The sequence below is a fragment of the Bufo gargarizans genome, chromosome 9 (genome assembly GCF_014858855.1).
Source record: "Bufo gargarizans isolate SCDJY-AF-19 chromosome 9, ASM1485885v1, whole genome shotgun sequence".
Classification (NCBI taxonomy): Eukaryota; Metazoa; Chordata; class Amphibia; order Anura; family Bufonidae; genus Bufo; species Bufo gargarizans.
Genome location: NC_058088.1, coordinates 145,618,772 through 145,636,756, shown reverse-complemented (window position 1 = coordinate 145,636,756; position 17,985 = coordinate 145,618,772).

Below are 17,985 nucleotides of genomic sequence, written 5' to 3'. Positions count from 1 at the left end.
AATTTACAGCGATATATGGTGGGTCCCAATGCCGTTCTAAGGATGGTAAGGCCTGAGCAGGTACAGGCATTAGTCAATTGGGTGGCCGACAGTGGATCCAGCACGTTCACATTATCTCCCACCCAGTCTTCTGCAGAAAGCGCACAGATGGCGCCTGAAAACCAACCCCATCAGTCTGTCACATCACCCCCATGCATATCAGGGAAACTGTCTCAGCCTCAAGTTATGCAGCAGTCTCTTATGCTGTTTGAAGACTCCGCTGGCAGGGTTTCCCAAGGGCATCCACCTAGCCCTTCCCCAGCGGTGAAAGACATAGAATGCACTGACGCACAACCACTTATGTTTCCTGATGATGAGGACATGGGAATACCACCTCAGCATGTCTCTGATGATGACGAAACACAGGTGCCAACTGCTGCGTCTTTCTGCAGTGTGCAGACTGAACAGGAGGTCAGGGATCAAGACTGGGTGGAAGACGATGCACGGGACGATGAGGTCCTAGACCCCACATGGAATGAAGGTCGTGCCACTGACTTTCACAGTTCGGAGGAAGAGGCAGTGGTGAGACCGAGCCAACAGCGTAGCAAAAGAGGGAGCAGTGGGCAAAAGCAGAACACCCGCCGCCAAGAGACTCCGCCTGCTACTGACCGCCGCCATCTGGGACCGAGCACCCCAAAGGCAGCTTCAAGGAGTTCCCTGGCATGGCACTTCTTCAAACAATGTGCTGACGACAAGACCCGAGTAGTTTGCACGCTGTGCCATCAGAGCCTGAAGTGAGGCATTAACGTTCTGAACCTTAGCACAACCTGCATGACCAGGCACCTGCATGCAAAGCATGAACTGCAGTGGAGTAAACACCTCTTCTGCTGCTGCCGCCTCGGCCTCTTCTGCTGCTGCCGCCTCGGCCTCTTCCTCCGCCTCTGGAGGAACGTTGGCACCTGCCGCCCAGCAAACAGGGGATGTACCACCAACACCACCACCACCTCCGTCACCAAGCATCTCAACCATGTCACACGGCAGCGTTCAGCTCTCCATCTCACAAACATTTGAGAGAAAGCGTAAATTCCCACCTAGCCACCCTCGGATCCCTGGCTCTGAATGCCAGCATTTCTAAACTACTGGCCTATGAAATGCTGTCATTTAGGCTGGTGGACACAGACAGCTTCAAACAGCTCATGTTGCTTGCTGTCCCACAGTATGTTGTTCCCAGCCGCCACTACTTCTCCAAGAGAGCCGTGCCTTCCCTGCACAACCAAGTATCCAATAAAATCAAGTGTGCACTGCGCAACGCCATCTGTGGCAAGGTCCACCTAAACACAGATACGTGGACCAGTAAACACGGCCAGGGACGCTATATCTCCCTAACTGCACACTGGGTAAATGTAGTGGCAGCTGGGCCCCAGGCGGAGAGCTGTTTGGCGCACGTCCTTCCGCCGCCAAGGATCACAGGGCAACATTCTTTGCCTCCTGTTGCCACCTCCTCCTACTCGGCTTCCTCCTCCTCTTCTTCCACCTGCTCATCCAGTCAGCCACACACCTTCACCACCAACTTCAGCACAGCCCGGGGTAAACGTCAGCAGGCCATTCTGAAACTCATATGTTTGGGGGACAGGCCCCACACCGCACAGGAGGTGTGGCAGGGTATAGAACAACAGACCGACGAGTGGTTGCTGCCGGTGAGACTCAAGCCCGGCCTGGTGGTGTGTGATAATGGGCGAAATCTCGTTGCAGCTCTGGGACTAGCCGGTTTGACGCACATCCCATGCTTGGTGCATGTGCTGAATTTGGTGGTGCAGAAGTTCATTCACAACTACCCCGACATTTCAGAGCTGCTGCATAAAGTGCGGGCCGTCTGTTCGCGCTTCCGGCGTTCACATCCTGCTGCTGCTCGCCTGTCTGCGCTACAGTGTAACTTCGGCCTTCCCGCTCACCGCCTCCTATGTGACGTGCCCACCAGGTGGAACTCCACCTTGCACATGCTGGACAGACTGTGCGAGCAGCAGCAGGCCATAGTGGAGTTTCAGCTGCAGCACGCACGGGTCAGTCGCACTACAGAACAGCACCACTTCACCACCAATGACTGGGCCTCCATGCGAGACCTGTGTGCCCTGTTGCGCTGTTTCGAGTACTCCACCAACATGGCCAGTGGCGATGACGCCGTTATCAGCGTTACAATACCACTTCTATGTCTCATTGAGAAAACACTTAGGGCGATGATGGAAGAGGAGGTGGCCCAGGAGGAGGAGGAGGAAGAGGGGTCATTTTTAGCACTTTCAGGCCAGTCTCTTCGAAGTGACTCAGAGGGAGGTTTTTGGCAACAGCAGAGGCCAGGTACAAATGTGGCCGGCCAGGGCCCACTACTGGAGGACGAGGAGGACGAGGATGAGGAGGAGGTGGAGAAGGATGAGGATGAAGCATGGTCACAGTGGGGTGGCACCCAAGGCAGCTCAGGTCCAACACTGGTGCGTGGCTGGGGGGAAAGGCAGGACGATGACGATACGCCTCCCACAGAGGACAGCTTGTCCTTACCCCTGGGCAGCCTAGCACACATGAGCGACTACATGCTGCAGTGCCTGCGCAACGACAGCAGAGTTGCCCACATTTTAACCTGTGCGGACTACTGGGTTGCCACCCTGCTGGATCCACGCTACAAAGACAATGTGCCCACCTTACTTCCTGCACTGGAGCGTGATAGGAAGATGCGCGAGTACATACGCACGTTGGTAGACTCGCTACTGAGAGAATTCCCAAATGTCACAGGGGAACAAGTGGAAGCCCAAGGCCAAGGCAGAGGAGGAGCAAGAGGTCGCCAAGGCAGCTGTGTCACGGCCAGCTCCTCTGAGGGCAGGGTTAGCATGGCAGATATGTGGAAAAGTTTTGTCAACACGCCACAGCTAACTGCACCACCACCTGATACGCAACGTGTTAGCAGGAGGCAACATTTCACTAACATGGTGGAACAGTACGTGTGCATACCCCTCCACGTACTGACTGATGGTTCGGCCCCATTCAACTACTGGGTCTCTAAATTGGCAGAAACCAAAAAACAAAAAAATGTATTAGTGGCAATTTTGGAGGAGCTGCTCAACCCCTGACACAGTGGCGTGTCCTCAATTAGGGGGAGCAACCCGACCGCATGTGGACCGCGGTAATCGACTAACCCCAGCAAAATATGCATACAATGGAGGACGTCGACGCGGTCCACATGCACCACAAGAGCAAACTACACAGAATGTAGCAATCATATGAAACACAGAGAAAGAATGCACCAAACAGATATAACACTGACTATACTGGCAAGACACAAATTAAGGTATTAAAAGCTGAGACTTTCGCCAATATATACCAGTGATGGATATATCGGAGCCCATCATGCACCACGTCACGGCTCTCAGCATGGCAAGGGGTCCTAACCGCTGCTCTAACTATGGTGTGAACACGGTCTGGGGGTGATATAATTCAGCTCGCAGCAAAGCTTCCCACAAACGCAAATCACAGAAAAAATGCACCACACGGATATACCACTGACTATACTGGCTAGTCATAAATGCAGATATTAAAAGCTGAGACTTTTGCCAATATATTCCTGTCAGGAAGATATCGGAGCCCCAAGCACCACGTCACGGTTCTCAGCATGGCAAGGGGTCCTACCACTACGCTACCTATGGTGTGAACAAGGTCTGAGGGTGATGTAATCCAGCTCACAGCCAGGCTTCCACACAACCGCCTAGCAGGACAACTAGTGCAATGTGAACAAAGCCAGACTGTAAGCCACACCCATATCAGACTATGTAATGGAGGCTGCACCTGGTAGCCTCCATTACATAGTCTGATATGGGTGTGGCTTACAGTCTGGCTTTGTTCACATTGCACTAGTTGTCCTGCTAGGCGGTTGTGTGGAAGCCTGGCTGTGAGCTGGATTACATCACCCTCAGACCTTGTTCACACCATAGGTAGCGTAGTGGTAGGACCCCTTGCCATGCTGAGAACCGTGACGTGGTGCTTGGGGCTCCGATATCTTCCTGACAGGAATATATTGGCAAAAGTCTCAGCTTTTAATATCTGCATTTATGACTAGCCAGTATAGTCAGTGGTATATCCGTGTGGTGCATTTTTTCTGTGATTTATGATTATATTTTCATCCGCACAATGCTCCGTTTTGTGTAGGATGCCTTTGTGGTGCATGTGGACCGCGCCGACATCCTCCACCGTATGCAAAATATTTTTTGCTGGGGATAGTCGTTTGCTGCGGTCCACATGCGGTGGGGCTGCTCCCCCAATGAAAAACACGCTACAGTGTTAGGGGTTGAGCAGCTCCCCCAGATTTGCCACTATATTTCTGTGTTTTTGTCTTCCCACAAACGCCCAGCATGAATGCTGCGGTTGTGCGATGTGAATGAAGCCAGGCTGCAAGCCACACCCACACCAGACCATGTGATGGAGGTTACCAGGTGCAAAGGAGTGTTTAAATGCCAGGTAAAGGCAGACACACTCAAATCTAGCAAGGCAGAAACCAAAAAACAAAAAAATTTATTAGTGGCAATTTTGGAGGAGCTGCTCAACCCCTGACACAGTGGCGTGTCCTCAATTAGGGGGAGCAACCCGACCGCATGTGGACCGCGGTAATCGACTAACCCCAGCAAAATATGCATACAATGGATAGCTGAATTATATCACCCCCAGACCGTGTTCACACCATAGTTAGAGCAGCGGTTAGGACCCCTTGCCATGCTGAGAGCCGTGACGTGGTGCATGATGGGCTCCGATATATCCATCACTGGTATATATTGGCGAAAGTCTCAGCTTTTAATACCTTAATTTGTGTCTTGCCAGTATAGTCAGTGTTATATCTGTTTGGTGCATTCTTTCTCTGTGTTTCATATGATTGCTACATTCTGTGTAGTTTGCTCTTGTGGTGCATGTGGACCGCGTCGACGTCCTCCATTGTATGCATATTTTGCTGGGGTTAGTCGATTACCGCGGTCCACATGCGGTCGGGTTGCTCCCCCTAATTGAGGACACGCCACTGTGTCAGGGGTTGAGCAGCTCCTCCAAAATTGCCACAAATAAAAATTTTTGTTTTTTGGTTTCTGCCTTGCTAGATTTGAGTGTGTCTGCCTTTACCTGGCATTTAAACACTCCTTTGCACCTGGTAACCTCCATCACATGGTCTGGTGTGGGTGTGGCTTGCAGCCTGGCTTCATTCACATCGCACAACCGCAGCATTTATGCTGGGCGTTTGTGGGAAGCTTTGCTGCGAGCTGAATTATATCACCCCCAGACCGTGTTCACACCATAGTTAGAGCAGCCGTTAGGACCCCTTGCCATGCTGAGAGCCGTGACGTGGTGCATGATGGGCTCCGATATATCCATCACTGGTATATATTGGCGAAAGTCTCAGCTTTTAATACCTTAATTTGTGTCTTGCCAGTATAGTCAGTGTTATATCTGTTTGGTGCATTCTTTCTCTGTGTTTCATGGGTCTCTAAATTGTCCACGTGGCCAGAGCTAGCCTTTTATGCCTTGGAGGTGCTGGCCTGCCCGGCGGCCAGCGTTTTGTCTGAACGTGTATTCAGCACGGCAGGGGGTGTCATTACAGACAAACACAGCCGCCTGTCTACAGCCAATGTGGACAAGCTGACGTTCATAAAAATGAACCAGGCATGGATCCCACAGGGACCTGTCCGTTCCTTGTCCAGATTAGACATTAACTACCTCCCCTTAACCATATATTATTGTACTCCAGGGCACTTCCTCATTCAATCCTATTTTTATTTTCATTTTACCATTATATTGCGAGGCTAACCAAATTTGAATGAACCTCTCCTCTGTCTGGGTGCCGGGGCCTAAATATATGCCAATGGACTGTTCCAATGTTGGGTGACGTCAAGCCTGATTCTCTGCTATGACATGCAGACTAATTCTCTGCTGACATGAAGCCAGATTCTCTGTTACGGGACCTCTCTCCTCTGCCTGGGTGCTGGGCCTAAATATATGCCAATAGACTGTTGCACTGGTGGCTGACGTGAAGCCTGATTGTCTGTTACGGGACCTCTCTCCTCTGCCTGGGTGCTGGGCCTAAATATATGACAATGGACTGTTGCATTGGTGGCTGAAGTGAAGCCTGATTCTCTGCTATGATATGAAGACTGATTCTCTGCTGACATGAAGCCAGATTGTCTGTTACGGGACCTCTCTCCTCTGCCTGGGTGCTGGGCCTAAATTTATGAAAATGGACTCTTACAGTGGTGGGTGACGTGAAGCTTGATTCTCTGCTATGATATGAAGACTGATTCTCTGCTGACATGAAGCCAGATTGTCTGTTACGGGACCTCTCTCCTCTGCCTGGGTGCTTGGCCTAAATTTATGAAAATGGACTGTTGCAGTGGTGGCTGACGTGAAGCCTGATTCTCTGCTATGACATGCAGACTGATTCTCTGCTGACATGAAGCCAGATTCTCTGTTACGGGACCTCTCTCCTCTGCCTGGGTGCTGGGCCTAAATATATGCCAATGGACTGTTGCACTGGTGGCTGACGTGAAGCCTGATTGTCTGTTACGGGACCTCTCTCCTCTGCCTGGGTGCTGGGCCTAAATATCTGACAATGGACTGTTGCATTGGTGGCTGACATGAAGCCTGATTCTCTGCTATGATATGAAGACTGATTCTCTGCTGACATGAAGCCAGATTGTCTGTTACGGGACCTCTCTCCTCTGCCTGGGTGCTTGGCCTAAATTTATGAAAATGGACTGTTGCAGTGGTGGCTGACGTGAAGCCTGATTCTCTGCTATGACATGCAGACTGATTCTCTACTGACATGAAGCCAGATTCTCTGTTACGGGACCTCTCTCCTCTGCCTGGGTGCTGGGCCTAAATATATGCCAATGGACTGTTGCACTGTTGGCTGACGTGAAGCCTGATTGTCTGTTATGGGACCTCTCTCCTCTGCCTGGGTGCTGGGCCTAAATATCTGAGAATGGACTGTTCCAGTGGTGGGTGACGTGAAGCCAGATTCTCTGCTATGGGACCTCTCTCCAATTGATTTTGGTTAATTTTTATTTATTAAATTTTTATTTTAATTCATTTCCCTATCCACATTTGTTTGCAGGGGATTTACCTACATGTTGCTGCCTTTTGCAGCCCTCTAGCCCTTTCCTGGGCTGTTTTACAGCCTTTTTAGTACTGAAAAGTTCGGGTCCCCATTGACTTCAATGGGGTTCGGGCCAAAGTTCGGATCGGGTTCGGATCCCGAACCCGAACATTTCCGGGAAGTTCGGCCGAACTTCTCGAACCCGAACATCCAGGTGTTCGCTCAACTCTAAACAGGAGGCAAACTGAAGTGCCCTGCAATCCTCGGTGGTGGAAGGACATGCGCCAAACCGCTATCCATCTCAGGTCCAGCCGCCACTGCATTTACCCAGTGTGCTGCTATGGAGCTATAATGTCCCTGACCGTGCTTACTGGTCCACGTATCCGTAGTTAGGTGGACCTTGCCACAGATGGCATTGCGCAGTGCACACCTGATTTTGTCCCACATTTGGTTGTGCAGGGAAGGGATGGCACACCTGCAAAAGTAGTGGCGGCTGGGCATGAAGTACTGTGGGACAGCCACCGCCATAAGGCTTTTAAAACTCTCCGTCTTCACCAGACCGAATGACAGCATTTCAAAGGCCAGTAATTTTGAAATGCTGGCATTCAGGGCCAGGGATCGTGGGTGGGTAGGGAGGTACTTCCTCTTCCACTCCAGTGTTTGGGAGATGGAGAGCTGAACGCTTCCGTGGGACATTGTGGAGATGCTTGATGGCCCAGGTGGTGGTGTGACTGGCAGATCCTCTGTTTGCGGGGTGGCAGGTGCAATTGTCACTCCAGAGGTGGATGAAGAGGCCGAGACTGCAGCAGAAGAGGAAGCAGGAGGAGCCAGAAACCTCTCTTGGTTTTTGAGGTGTCTACTCCACTGCAGCTCGTGTTTTGCACTTAGATGCCTGGTCATGCAGGTTGTGCTCAGGTTGAGAACGTTTATGCCTCGCTTCAGGCTCTGTTTGCACAGCGTGAAAACCACTCGTGTCTTGTCGTCAGCACAATGTTTGAAGAAATGCCACACCAGGGCACTCCTTGGAGCTGGCTTTGGTGTGCTCAGTCCCTTGCTGCGGTGGGATGTGCGACCCAGATTCTCTCTACATTATACAAATTTATATGTTGTATCCACTTTCTTCCCACTCTGAGTCAGCACTTCTCCCCATTTGGCACAGGTGCTTTTAACTAGCAGTAGTCTGCAAAGGGTCAAATAATTCCTACCCCATCTCAGTTGGAGTTCCCGAGAAGCTGTGAACAGGTGATCCCTTTGCACCAGTCCACATGCGGCGCTGGACGGTGGCCGTCGCTGCTTCTGTGCCGTGCTGGTGGAGTGATGGGATCCGAGGCCTAAGTGGCTCTGCCTCACGGTAGGGCCGCGATGTGGCTGTCGGATCCCGTTGCCTGCTGGAGCGGTGTGGAGGCGCGGTGGTCGCCGCACGGTGCCGCGCTATGGTTAGAGTAGGTCCCCACTTAACAAGAGGCAACCTTGTCGCAGTAAGCGGGCCTATGCTCTTTGATCAAACTGTATACTAATGCCTCTTCATAGTGTACAGCAAATGATTGATACTAGTGCTGTACAGCCATGTTTTATCAAACGAAATGCTGCAAATTTCATACAGTTGATATTTTAGAAGTATAGGAATGAGGATGTGCGACCCAGATTCTCTCTACATTATACAAATTTATATGTTGTATCCACTTTCTTCCCAATCTGAGTCAGCACTCCTCCCCATTTGGCACAGGTGCTTTTAACTAGCAGTAGTCTGCAAAGGGTCAAATAATTTCTACCCCATCTCAGTTGGAGTTCCTGAGAAGCTGTGAACAGGTGATCCCTTTGCACCAGTCCACATGCGGCGCTGGACGTTGGCCGTCGCTGCTTCTGTGCCGTGCTGGTGGAGTGATGGGATCTGAGGCCTAAGTGGCTCTGCCTCACGGTAGGGCCGCGGTGTGGCTGTCGGATCCCGTTGCCTGTTGGAGCGGTGTGGAGGCGCGGTGGTCGCCGCACGGCGCCGCGCTATGGTTAGAGTAGGTCCCCACTTAACAAGAGGCAACCTTGTCACGGTAAGTGGGCCTATGCTCTTTGATCAAACTGTATACTAATGCCTCTTCATAGTGTACAGCAAATGATTGATACTAGTGCTGTACAGCCATGTTTTATCAAACGAAATGCTGCAAATTTCATACAGTTGATTTTTTAGAAGTATAGGAATGAGGATGTGCGACCCAGATTCTCTCTACATTATACAAATTTATATGTTGTATCCACTTTCTTCCCACTCTGAGTCAGCACTCCTCCCCATTTGGCACAGGTGCTTTTAACTAGCAGTAGTCTGCAAAGGGTCAAATAATTCCTACCTCATCTCAGTTGGAGTTCCTGAGAAGCTGTGAACAGGTGATCCCTTTGCACCAGTCCACATGCGGCGCTGGACGGTGGCCGTCGCTGCTTCTGTGCCGTGCTGGTGGAGTGATGGGATCCGAGGCCTAAGTGGCTCTGCCTCACGGTAGGGGCGCGGTGTGGCTGTCGGATCCCGTTGCCTGCTGGAGCGGTGTGGAGGCGCTGTGGTCGCCGCACGGCGCCGCGCTATGATTAGAGTATGTCCCCACTTAACAAGAGGCAACCTTGTCGCGGTAAGTGGGCCTATGCTCTTTGATCAAACTGTATACTAATACCTCTTCATAGTGCACAGCAAATGATTGATACTAGTGCTGTACAGCCATGTTTTATCAAACGAAATGCTGCAAATTTCATACAGTTGATATTTTAGAAGTATAGGAGAGAGGATGTAGATTCTCTCTACATTATACAAGTAGCAGGCGTACTGTCTAGGGGATGGCCACTCCACTTTTTTACCCTGCTCCCTCTTCTGCTGCGCTGGTGGCTCTGTGCGACCACCGCCTCTTCCTCCGAACTAAATACAGTTGCAAGAAAAAGTATGTGAACCCTTTGGAATGATAGGGATTTCTGCACAAATTGGTCATAAAATGAGATCTGATCTTCATCTAAGTCACAACAATAGACAATCACAGTCTGTTTAAACTAATAACACACAAAGAATTAAATGTAACCATGTTTTTATTGAACACACCATGTAAACATTCACAATGCAGGTGGAAAAAGTATGTGAACCCTTGGATTTAATAACTGGTTGAACCTCCTTTGGCAGCAATAACTTCAACCAAACGTTTCCTGTAGTTGCAGATCAGACGTGCACAACGGTCAGGAGGTATTCTTGGCCATTCCTCTTTACAGAACTTTTTCAGTTCAGCAATATTCTTGAATGTCTGGTGTGAATCGCTTTCTTGAGGTCATGCCACAGCATCTCAATCGGGTTGAGGTCAGGACTCTGACTGGGCCACTCCAGAAGGCGTATTTTCTTCTGATTAAGCCATTCTGTTGTTGATTTACTTCTATGCTTTGGGTCGTTGTCCAGTTGCAACACCCATCGTCTGTTGAGCTTCAGCTGGTGGACAGACGGCCTTAGGTTCTCCTGCAAAATGTCTTGATAATCTTGGGAAATCATTTTTCCTTCGATGATAGCAATCTGTCCAGGCCCTGACGCAGCAAAGCAGCCCCAAAACATGATGCCCTCACCACCATACTTCACAGTTGGGATGAGGTTTTGATGTTGGTATGCTGTGCTTCTTTTTCTCCACACATAGTGTTGTGTGTTTCTTCCAAACAATTCAACTTTGGTTTCATCTGTCCACAGAATATTTTGGCAGTACTGCTGTGGAACATCCAGGTGCTCTTGTGCAAACTGTGTAAATGTTTTTTTTTGGACAGCAGTAGCTTCCTCTGTGGTATCCTCCCATGAAATCCATTCTAGTTTAGTGTTTAACGTATCGTAGATTCGCTAACAGGGATGTTAGCATATGCCAGAGACTTTTGTAAGTCTTTAGCTGACACTAGGGTTCTTCTTCACCTCATTGAGCAGTCTGCGCTGTGCTCTTGCAGTCATCTTTACAGGACGGCCACTCCTAGGGAGAGTAGCAGCAGTACTGAACTTTCTCCATTTATAGACAATTTGTCTTACCGTGGACTGATGAACAGCAAGGCTTTTGGAGATACTTTTATAACCCTTTCCAGCTTTATGCAAGTCAACAATTCTTAATCATAGGTCTTCTGAGAGCTTTTTTGTGTGAGGTATCATTCACATCAGGCAATGCTTCTTATGAAAAGCAAACCCAGAACTGGTGTGTGTTTTTTATAGGGCAGGTCAGCTGTAACCAACACCTCCAATCTCATCTCATTGATTGGACTCCAGTTGGCTGACACCTCACTCCAATTAGCTCTTGGAGATGTCATTAGTCTAGGGGTTCACATACTTTTTCCACCTGCACTGTGATTGTTTACATGTTGTGTTCAATAAAAACATGGTAACATTTAATTCTTTGTGTGTTATTAGTTTAAGCAGACTGTGATTGTCTATTGTTGTGACTTAGATGAAGATCAGATCACATTTTATGACCAATTTGTGCAGAAATCCATATCATTCCAAAGGGTTCACATACTTTTTCTTGCAACTGTAGGTCACTCGCATGACCTTGATTCCATGTGGGGTCGAGGACCTCATCGTCCTCCACATCATCTTCCACCCAGTCTTCACCCCTGCTCTCCTTTTAAGTCTGCACACTTTCGAAAGCCATAGCAGTTGGCACCTGTGTTTTGTCATCATCCGAGACGTGCTTTTGTGGTCATCCCATGTACTCATCTTGAAACATAAGTGGTTGGGCATCGGTACACTCAATCTCTTCCACTTCTGGGGCAGGGCTAGGTGGATGGCCCTGGGAAACCCTGCTAGCAGATTCATCAAAAAGCAGAAGAGACTGCTGCATGACTTGGTGCTCAGAATGCTTGGCTGATTTGCAAGAAATGCATTTCAGTCACCGCTGTGGAAGGGTCTCCTCTTCAAGAAGACCGGTCATTGTGGATGACACCCGGGTTGCAGGTAACGGTAGGGGCTGGTCACTGGGAAGTCTTAAACCTTTTAACCCTGGACATGCCATCCAGTCCTATGATTTTGGGCCTCCCCTGGTAGAGGCTTCATAATCCAGTTGTGGACTGGCATTCCGGACAAATTTGCAAGTGGAGTTCTGACTGCTTTACCAGGTGCGTTTGCCCGATGTTGCCACTTGCATCCACAGAAGTGCTGAGTGCGTTACCCAAACGCTATCACCACTTCCAAGATGTGTTTAGCCCACAAGGGGCCGATGTGTTACCGCCTCATAGGCCATATAATTGTCCTATTGATTTGTTGCTAAGTACCATGCCAGCCAGAGGGCATCTGTATAATCTCGCTGGGCCTGAAATCCAGGCCCAGCGAGAATATATAAAGGAGAATCACGATAAGGGTTTCATCCGACCATCAACTTCTCCTGCAGAGGCAGGATTCTTTTTTCGTGGAGAAGAAAGATGGCGGATTGAGACCCTGCATTGATTTTCGCACCCTCAATCGAATTACGGTGAAGAATCGGTACCCCCTTCCACTTATTGAAGATTTGTTTGCTCAGGTGGCAGGGGCCTGGATTTTTACCAAACTCGATTTGAGGGGTGCGTACAACTTAGTACATATTTGTAAGGGTGACAAATGGAAGACCGCATTTAATACTAGAGACGGGCATTATGAGTATCTCGTGATGCCTTTCGGTCTCTGTAATGCTCCCGCAGTCTTCCAGGAGTTCATCAATGATGTCCTCCGGGATTTATTGGGAAGATTTGTGGTTGTCTGTTTAGATGACATACTAATCTACTCATCAGACTTGCAGACTCACCTGGATCATGTTTGTCAGGTTTTCCAGAGGCTGAGAGAGAATCACTTCTACGCCAAGCTTGAGAAATGCTTGTTTGAAGTGAAAGAATTGGCTTTTCTAGGGTATGTAGTCTCTAAACGAGGATTGGCAATGGACCCCTCCAAACTCTCAGCTGTCCTTGACTGGCCTCAGCTAGAGATCTAAAGGGATTACAGCGTTTCCTAGGTTTCACCAATTTCTATCGCAAATTTATTAAGAACTTTTCTGCGGTAGTGCTGCCTCTCATTAACTTCACTAAGAAGGGGATGAACCTTTCTGAGTGGACGAAAGATTCTGGCGAAGCCTTTGAGATGCTAAAGCTAGCTTTTTGCTCAGCTCCTATCCTCACTCATCCAGACACTTCTCAACCTTTTTTCCTTGAGGTTGATGCCTCTGAGGTCGGAGTGGGGGCGGTTCTGTCTCAGTCCTCTGGAGATCCTGAGAGGCTTCATCCTTGTGCCTTTTTCTCTCGGAAGCTCTCTCCAGCCGAGCATAACTATGATATCAGTAATAGAGAGCTTTTGGGGGTTAAGTTGGCCTTTCAAGAGTGGAGACATTGGCTAGAGGGTGCAGAACATCCCATTACAGTTTACAACGACCACAAGAACCTTGAGTATATCGAAGGGGCTAAGAGATTAAATTCTCGCCAAGCCCGCTGGGCATTGTTTTTTACCCGCTTTAATTTCCGCTTAACCTATAAACCAGGAACCAAGAATGTCAAAGCAGATGCTCTTTCCCGTTGTTTCCCTTAAGCCCCTTCTGGACATGACACTGAGCCAGAACCCATTATCCCTGCGAGGTGTTTCGAAGCCGCCTTGGACACCTCAGGGATAATGGAGGATCTGTCTTCACTGCTCTTACCTTTACAGGCGGAGAGCCCGCCTTTCAAACCGAAAGGTCGGCTGTTTGTGCCTTTTAATTTCAGACCCAGGGTTTTGCAACAATTGCATAATTCTAAGTCGGAAAGAAAGAAAACCATATCCCCCTGTAAACGTCATGTCTGGTGGCCCAAGATGCTTTCTGATGTCAAAGCCTATGTCCAAGCATGGTGTGTCTGTGCTCACTGTAAATCGTCTCGGTCCGCCCCTTCTGGTACTTTGCTTCCTCTGTCCACTCTTTCATCCCCGTGGACTCACTTGTCCATGGATTTCATAATGGGCCTGCCTAGGTCTTCCGGCTGTACGGTAATTTGGGTAGTGGTGGATCGTTTTAGTAAAATGGCTAATTTTATTCCACTTCCTGGATTTCTTTCGGCTGGAGAGCTGGCAGATCTGTTTGTGAAACATGTCTTCCAATTACACGGGGCACTGGAGGATATTGTTTCAGATAGGGGAGTTCAGTTTATTTCCCGTTTCTGGCATAACTTCTGCTCCCGTCTAGGGATTAGGCTGTCATTTTCATCTGGTTTTCACCCAGAGACTAACGGCAGACAGAAAGAACGAACCAGACCCTGGAACAGTATCTCCGGTGTTTCGTTTCAGACTGGCAGGAGGAATGGGCAGCTCACCTCCCCTTTGCAGAGGTGGCTTAAAACAACGCCGAACATGCCTATTCCAAGATGTCTCCATTCAGGTGCATGGGGGGCAAGGATCCAAGACTCTCCTCTCTGGCAGGGGCCTCCACTGACTGTCCAGTGTTGAATCATTAGTTCCAGGATAGACAGCCCATTTGTTTTAGTTTTTTTATATATAATCTTTATTATTTTTAAAAATTTTCATACAAAGTCTTCAGCAAAAATTTGATTTAGTTTTATATTATAAACAGTATATTACAATTTGCATATTACTTCCCACTCGCCCTTTACTCGCTGCTTGTTTCCCCCCTGGAAAGGGAAAAGAGAAAAAGAAATGTAATTTCCTCTCTCTACCTCCCTCATCCCCCGCCTCCAGGCTCCCACCCCTAACACCGACCGTCCCCGAGGACATTGACTATTTTAGCCATTTCTGCCACATTCTGGTGAATCTACGTTTTTCTCTTAATACATGTCAGAGAAGAATTTCACCTGGTAAGCGAGACTCTAGTGAGGTTCTTACATTCCTTAACTGTGGGTGCCACGCTGTCTCCCCAATGTCCAATAATACACTTCCTAGCCTGAAATAGGAGTTTAGATGCGATGTCTCGATGTTTAGGAGTTTCTATTTTATCCATCACCCCCAAAATACATATTTCAAAATACCTAGGGACTTTAAACAAATGGTATTTCTCTATTCTTTAATTTACCTTTTCCCAAAACTCTTGAGTCTTTATACATGTTCAAAGTATGTGAACATCGTCCACACCTATATCCCCACATTTTTTACAACTAAATTCTTTAGATTTATAGCATTTCATTAAAATCTTAGGGGAGCGGCATAAACAATATAATATTATAAATTGAGTGATTCTATGGGAGAAGTTAATTGAAACCCTATTTTTTGCCTGTATAGCCCTTTCTCAAAACTCTTCCCGTTGGGGATTTAAGACATCTTGCCATTTATACGTTAGGCTATTAACTGCTCTATTTTTTGTCTTTTGATGTAACAAATATTTATATATTTTAGAAACCAATTCCCTCCCTGCAGTTAGTTTAGATATATTGGCTAGAGTTCGAGGAAGGGTAGCAATTTGTGTTAGCTTTCCTAACGACGCTCGCAGAGCTTGTTTCAATTGTAAATGAAAGAACCTCAGATCTTTATTCCCAATTCCAAACTCATGTTTAAGGTCTGGGTATGTAATTATATCTCCCTCTTTCCATACCTGGCCCAAATTCCATATGTCCACCAAATTTTCTGTTCAATTGACTTTAATTCTATAAGGTGAGTGTTATCCCACAGTAAGGTGTCTATATGTGATCCATTCTTGGGCCACAAATCTCTTACTTCTTTCCAAACTTTAGCCCACAGCTCAAATAACGGTATTTTACTAGATTGCTGTTGTGCCAGAATGTCGGCTTTGACCAATTGGAAGATGCTACAGTTATCCAACCTTTTGTTGATCCCTGCTATCATGGTCTTGTATCTTTGCGAATTACTCCATGTTATCATATTTTTTATATGGCCAGAGAAAAAAGTTCCAGATCCAGAACTGATAATTCACCCTCTCTCTCGTGGATATACAGTATTTGTGATCTTATTCTCGTTTGTTTACCTCGCCATATCAAATCCGCTAGTAGGGTGGCTATTATTTTAAAAATTATTTTGGGGATTATTACAGTTGCATTCCACAAAATATAATTCAGAGAGGGTAAAATACACATTTTCAGCATTGAAATGCGGCCTGCCATCGAGACATATAGTTTTTTTCCATACATCTATTTTCTTCCTAATTTCCTGTATTTTGGGGACCACATTTAACTGAACATAGTCCATAGAATTAGGGGTTATTTGAATTCCTAGATATTTAACGGGTTCTTCCATCCTCTTAATTTCCAATGACCCCGTTATTATATCGTTCAGAAGATCAATCGGGACACAGGCCAATTTAGACCAGTTTATATTGAGTCCAGCATATTTACTATAATATTCAAATACCTGGAAGATCTTAGTAAGTGATCCATGGAATCCCACAAACAACATAATATCATCTGCATATAAAGCAATTTTTTCTTCATGGGCACCAAACCTAAAACCCACAATTTCTTTATCTTGCCTGATCATGTCAGCTAAGGGTTCCATGACTATGGCAAATAGCAGAGGGGAGAGGGGACAGCCCTGTCTAACACCTCTGCCAATGTGCATGTTATCGGAGTATTCTCCATTCAGTATCACCCTTGCAGATATTTCAGTGTATAGTAACTTGACCCAGGAGACAAAATTGTCACCAAACCCCATTTTCTTCAGTGTTGCAATTAGGGCCATACTATAGTATCAAAAGCTTTTGAGGCGGCTATAGTTACAATCATTCGTTCACCACTATTTGTGGGTTCCAGTTGGGTGTTCGCTAAGTATCTCATAATGTTATCAGTTGTAGTTTTACCTGACATGAATCCCGAATGAACCTCATGCACAAGCACCGAGACCACCCTCCTAAGCCTGGCTGCCAGAATCCTTGCTAGTATTTTATTGTCGGTATTAATTAATGAGATGGGGCGGTATGAGTCTGGAAAACCTGGATCTTTCCCAGGTTTTAGGATAAGTGTGAATTAAAGCAGGCAGCTGTTGTAAAACTACAACTCCCACAATGCCCTGCTAAGGGATGATACCTGTAGGCTATTTGGGCATGCTGGGAGTTGTAGTTTTGCAACAGCTGAAGGGCCGCAGTTTGAGGATGCCTGGATGTAAGCTTTTCTCAAGGAGTCTGGCAATTTTCCTGACTCCCTCGAGGCAGCCCACATTGTGAGCAATTTCATAATTAATATTTCTTTGTATTTTGCATAAACTTCGGAATGCCATCTATGCCTGGGGTCTTGTTCTTAGTTATCTTCGATAATATTTTGTCCACTTCTAAGGGGGTTTCCAGACTTTCCCTTTGTCTAAAGTTAACGTGGTGATAGTGATTTTATCTAAGCAAGTCTATTTTAGCAGTTTGTTCAACAGTTTTATGTCCTAGTTTATCTACTAAACAGTGGATATAATTATTATTTTTTGTCTGGGCTGCCACCAGAGCCGCTAGCTTTTTACTGGGTATGTGTGCATAGATGTAGTTGTCTCAAATCTTTTTGTTGTTCCGCCAGTAAAAACAAGTCATCTTCCAATTTAGCAACTTTGTCTATCAACTCTTTATAATTTTGCTCTATGGGGTTTTCAACATATTTTTTTTTCATATTTTTCAGCCTCATGTTCTAAATCCGATATTTTTTTCCTTATTCCTTTCTTATATATTACTGTATATTTTGTGAAAATCCCTCTAATAAAGGCCTTTGCAGCCTCCCGTACCATGTTAATTTCAGCTGAACCATCATTTATATCAAAGTACTCCCTAATCTCTTTCAAAATCTAATTGTGTATACTTTTTATATTTATCCATCCTATGTTTATATTCATCCCTCTATTGTTTTTTTTTTGTATTTATAATAATTGGATTGTGATCCAAAATCCCACATTGTCCATACTTAACCCTTTCAATATCCAGTGAGCCTTTATTATTAGTGAAAACTAAATCAATCCCTGATAAACTCCTGTGAGTTTTAGAGAAACATGAGTA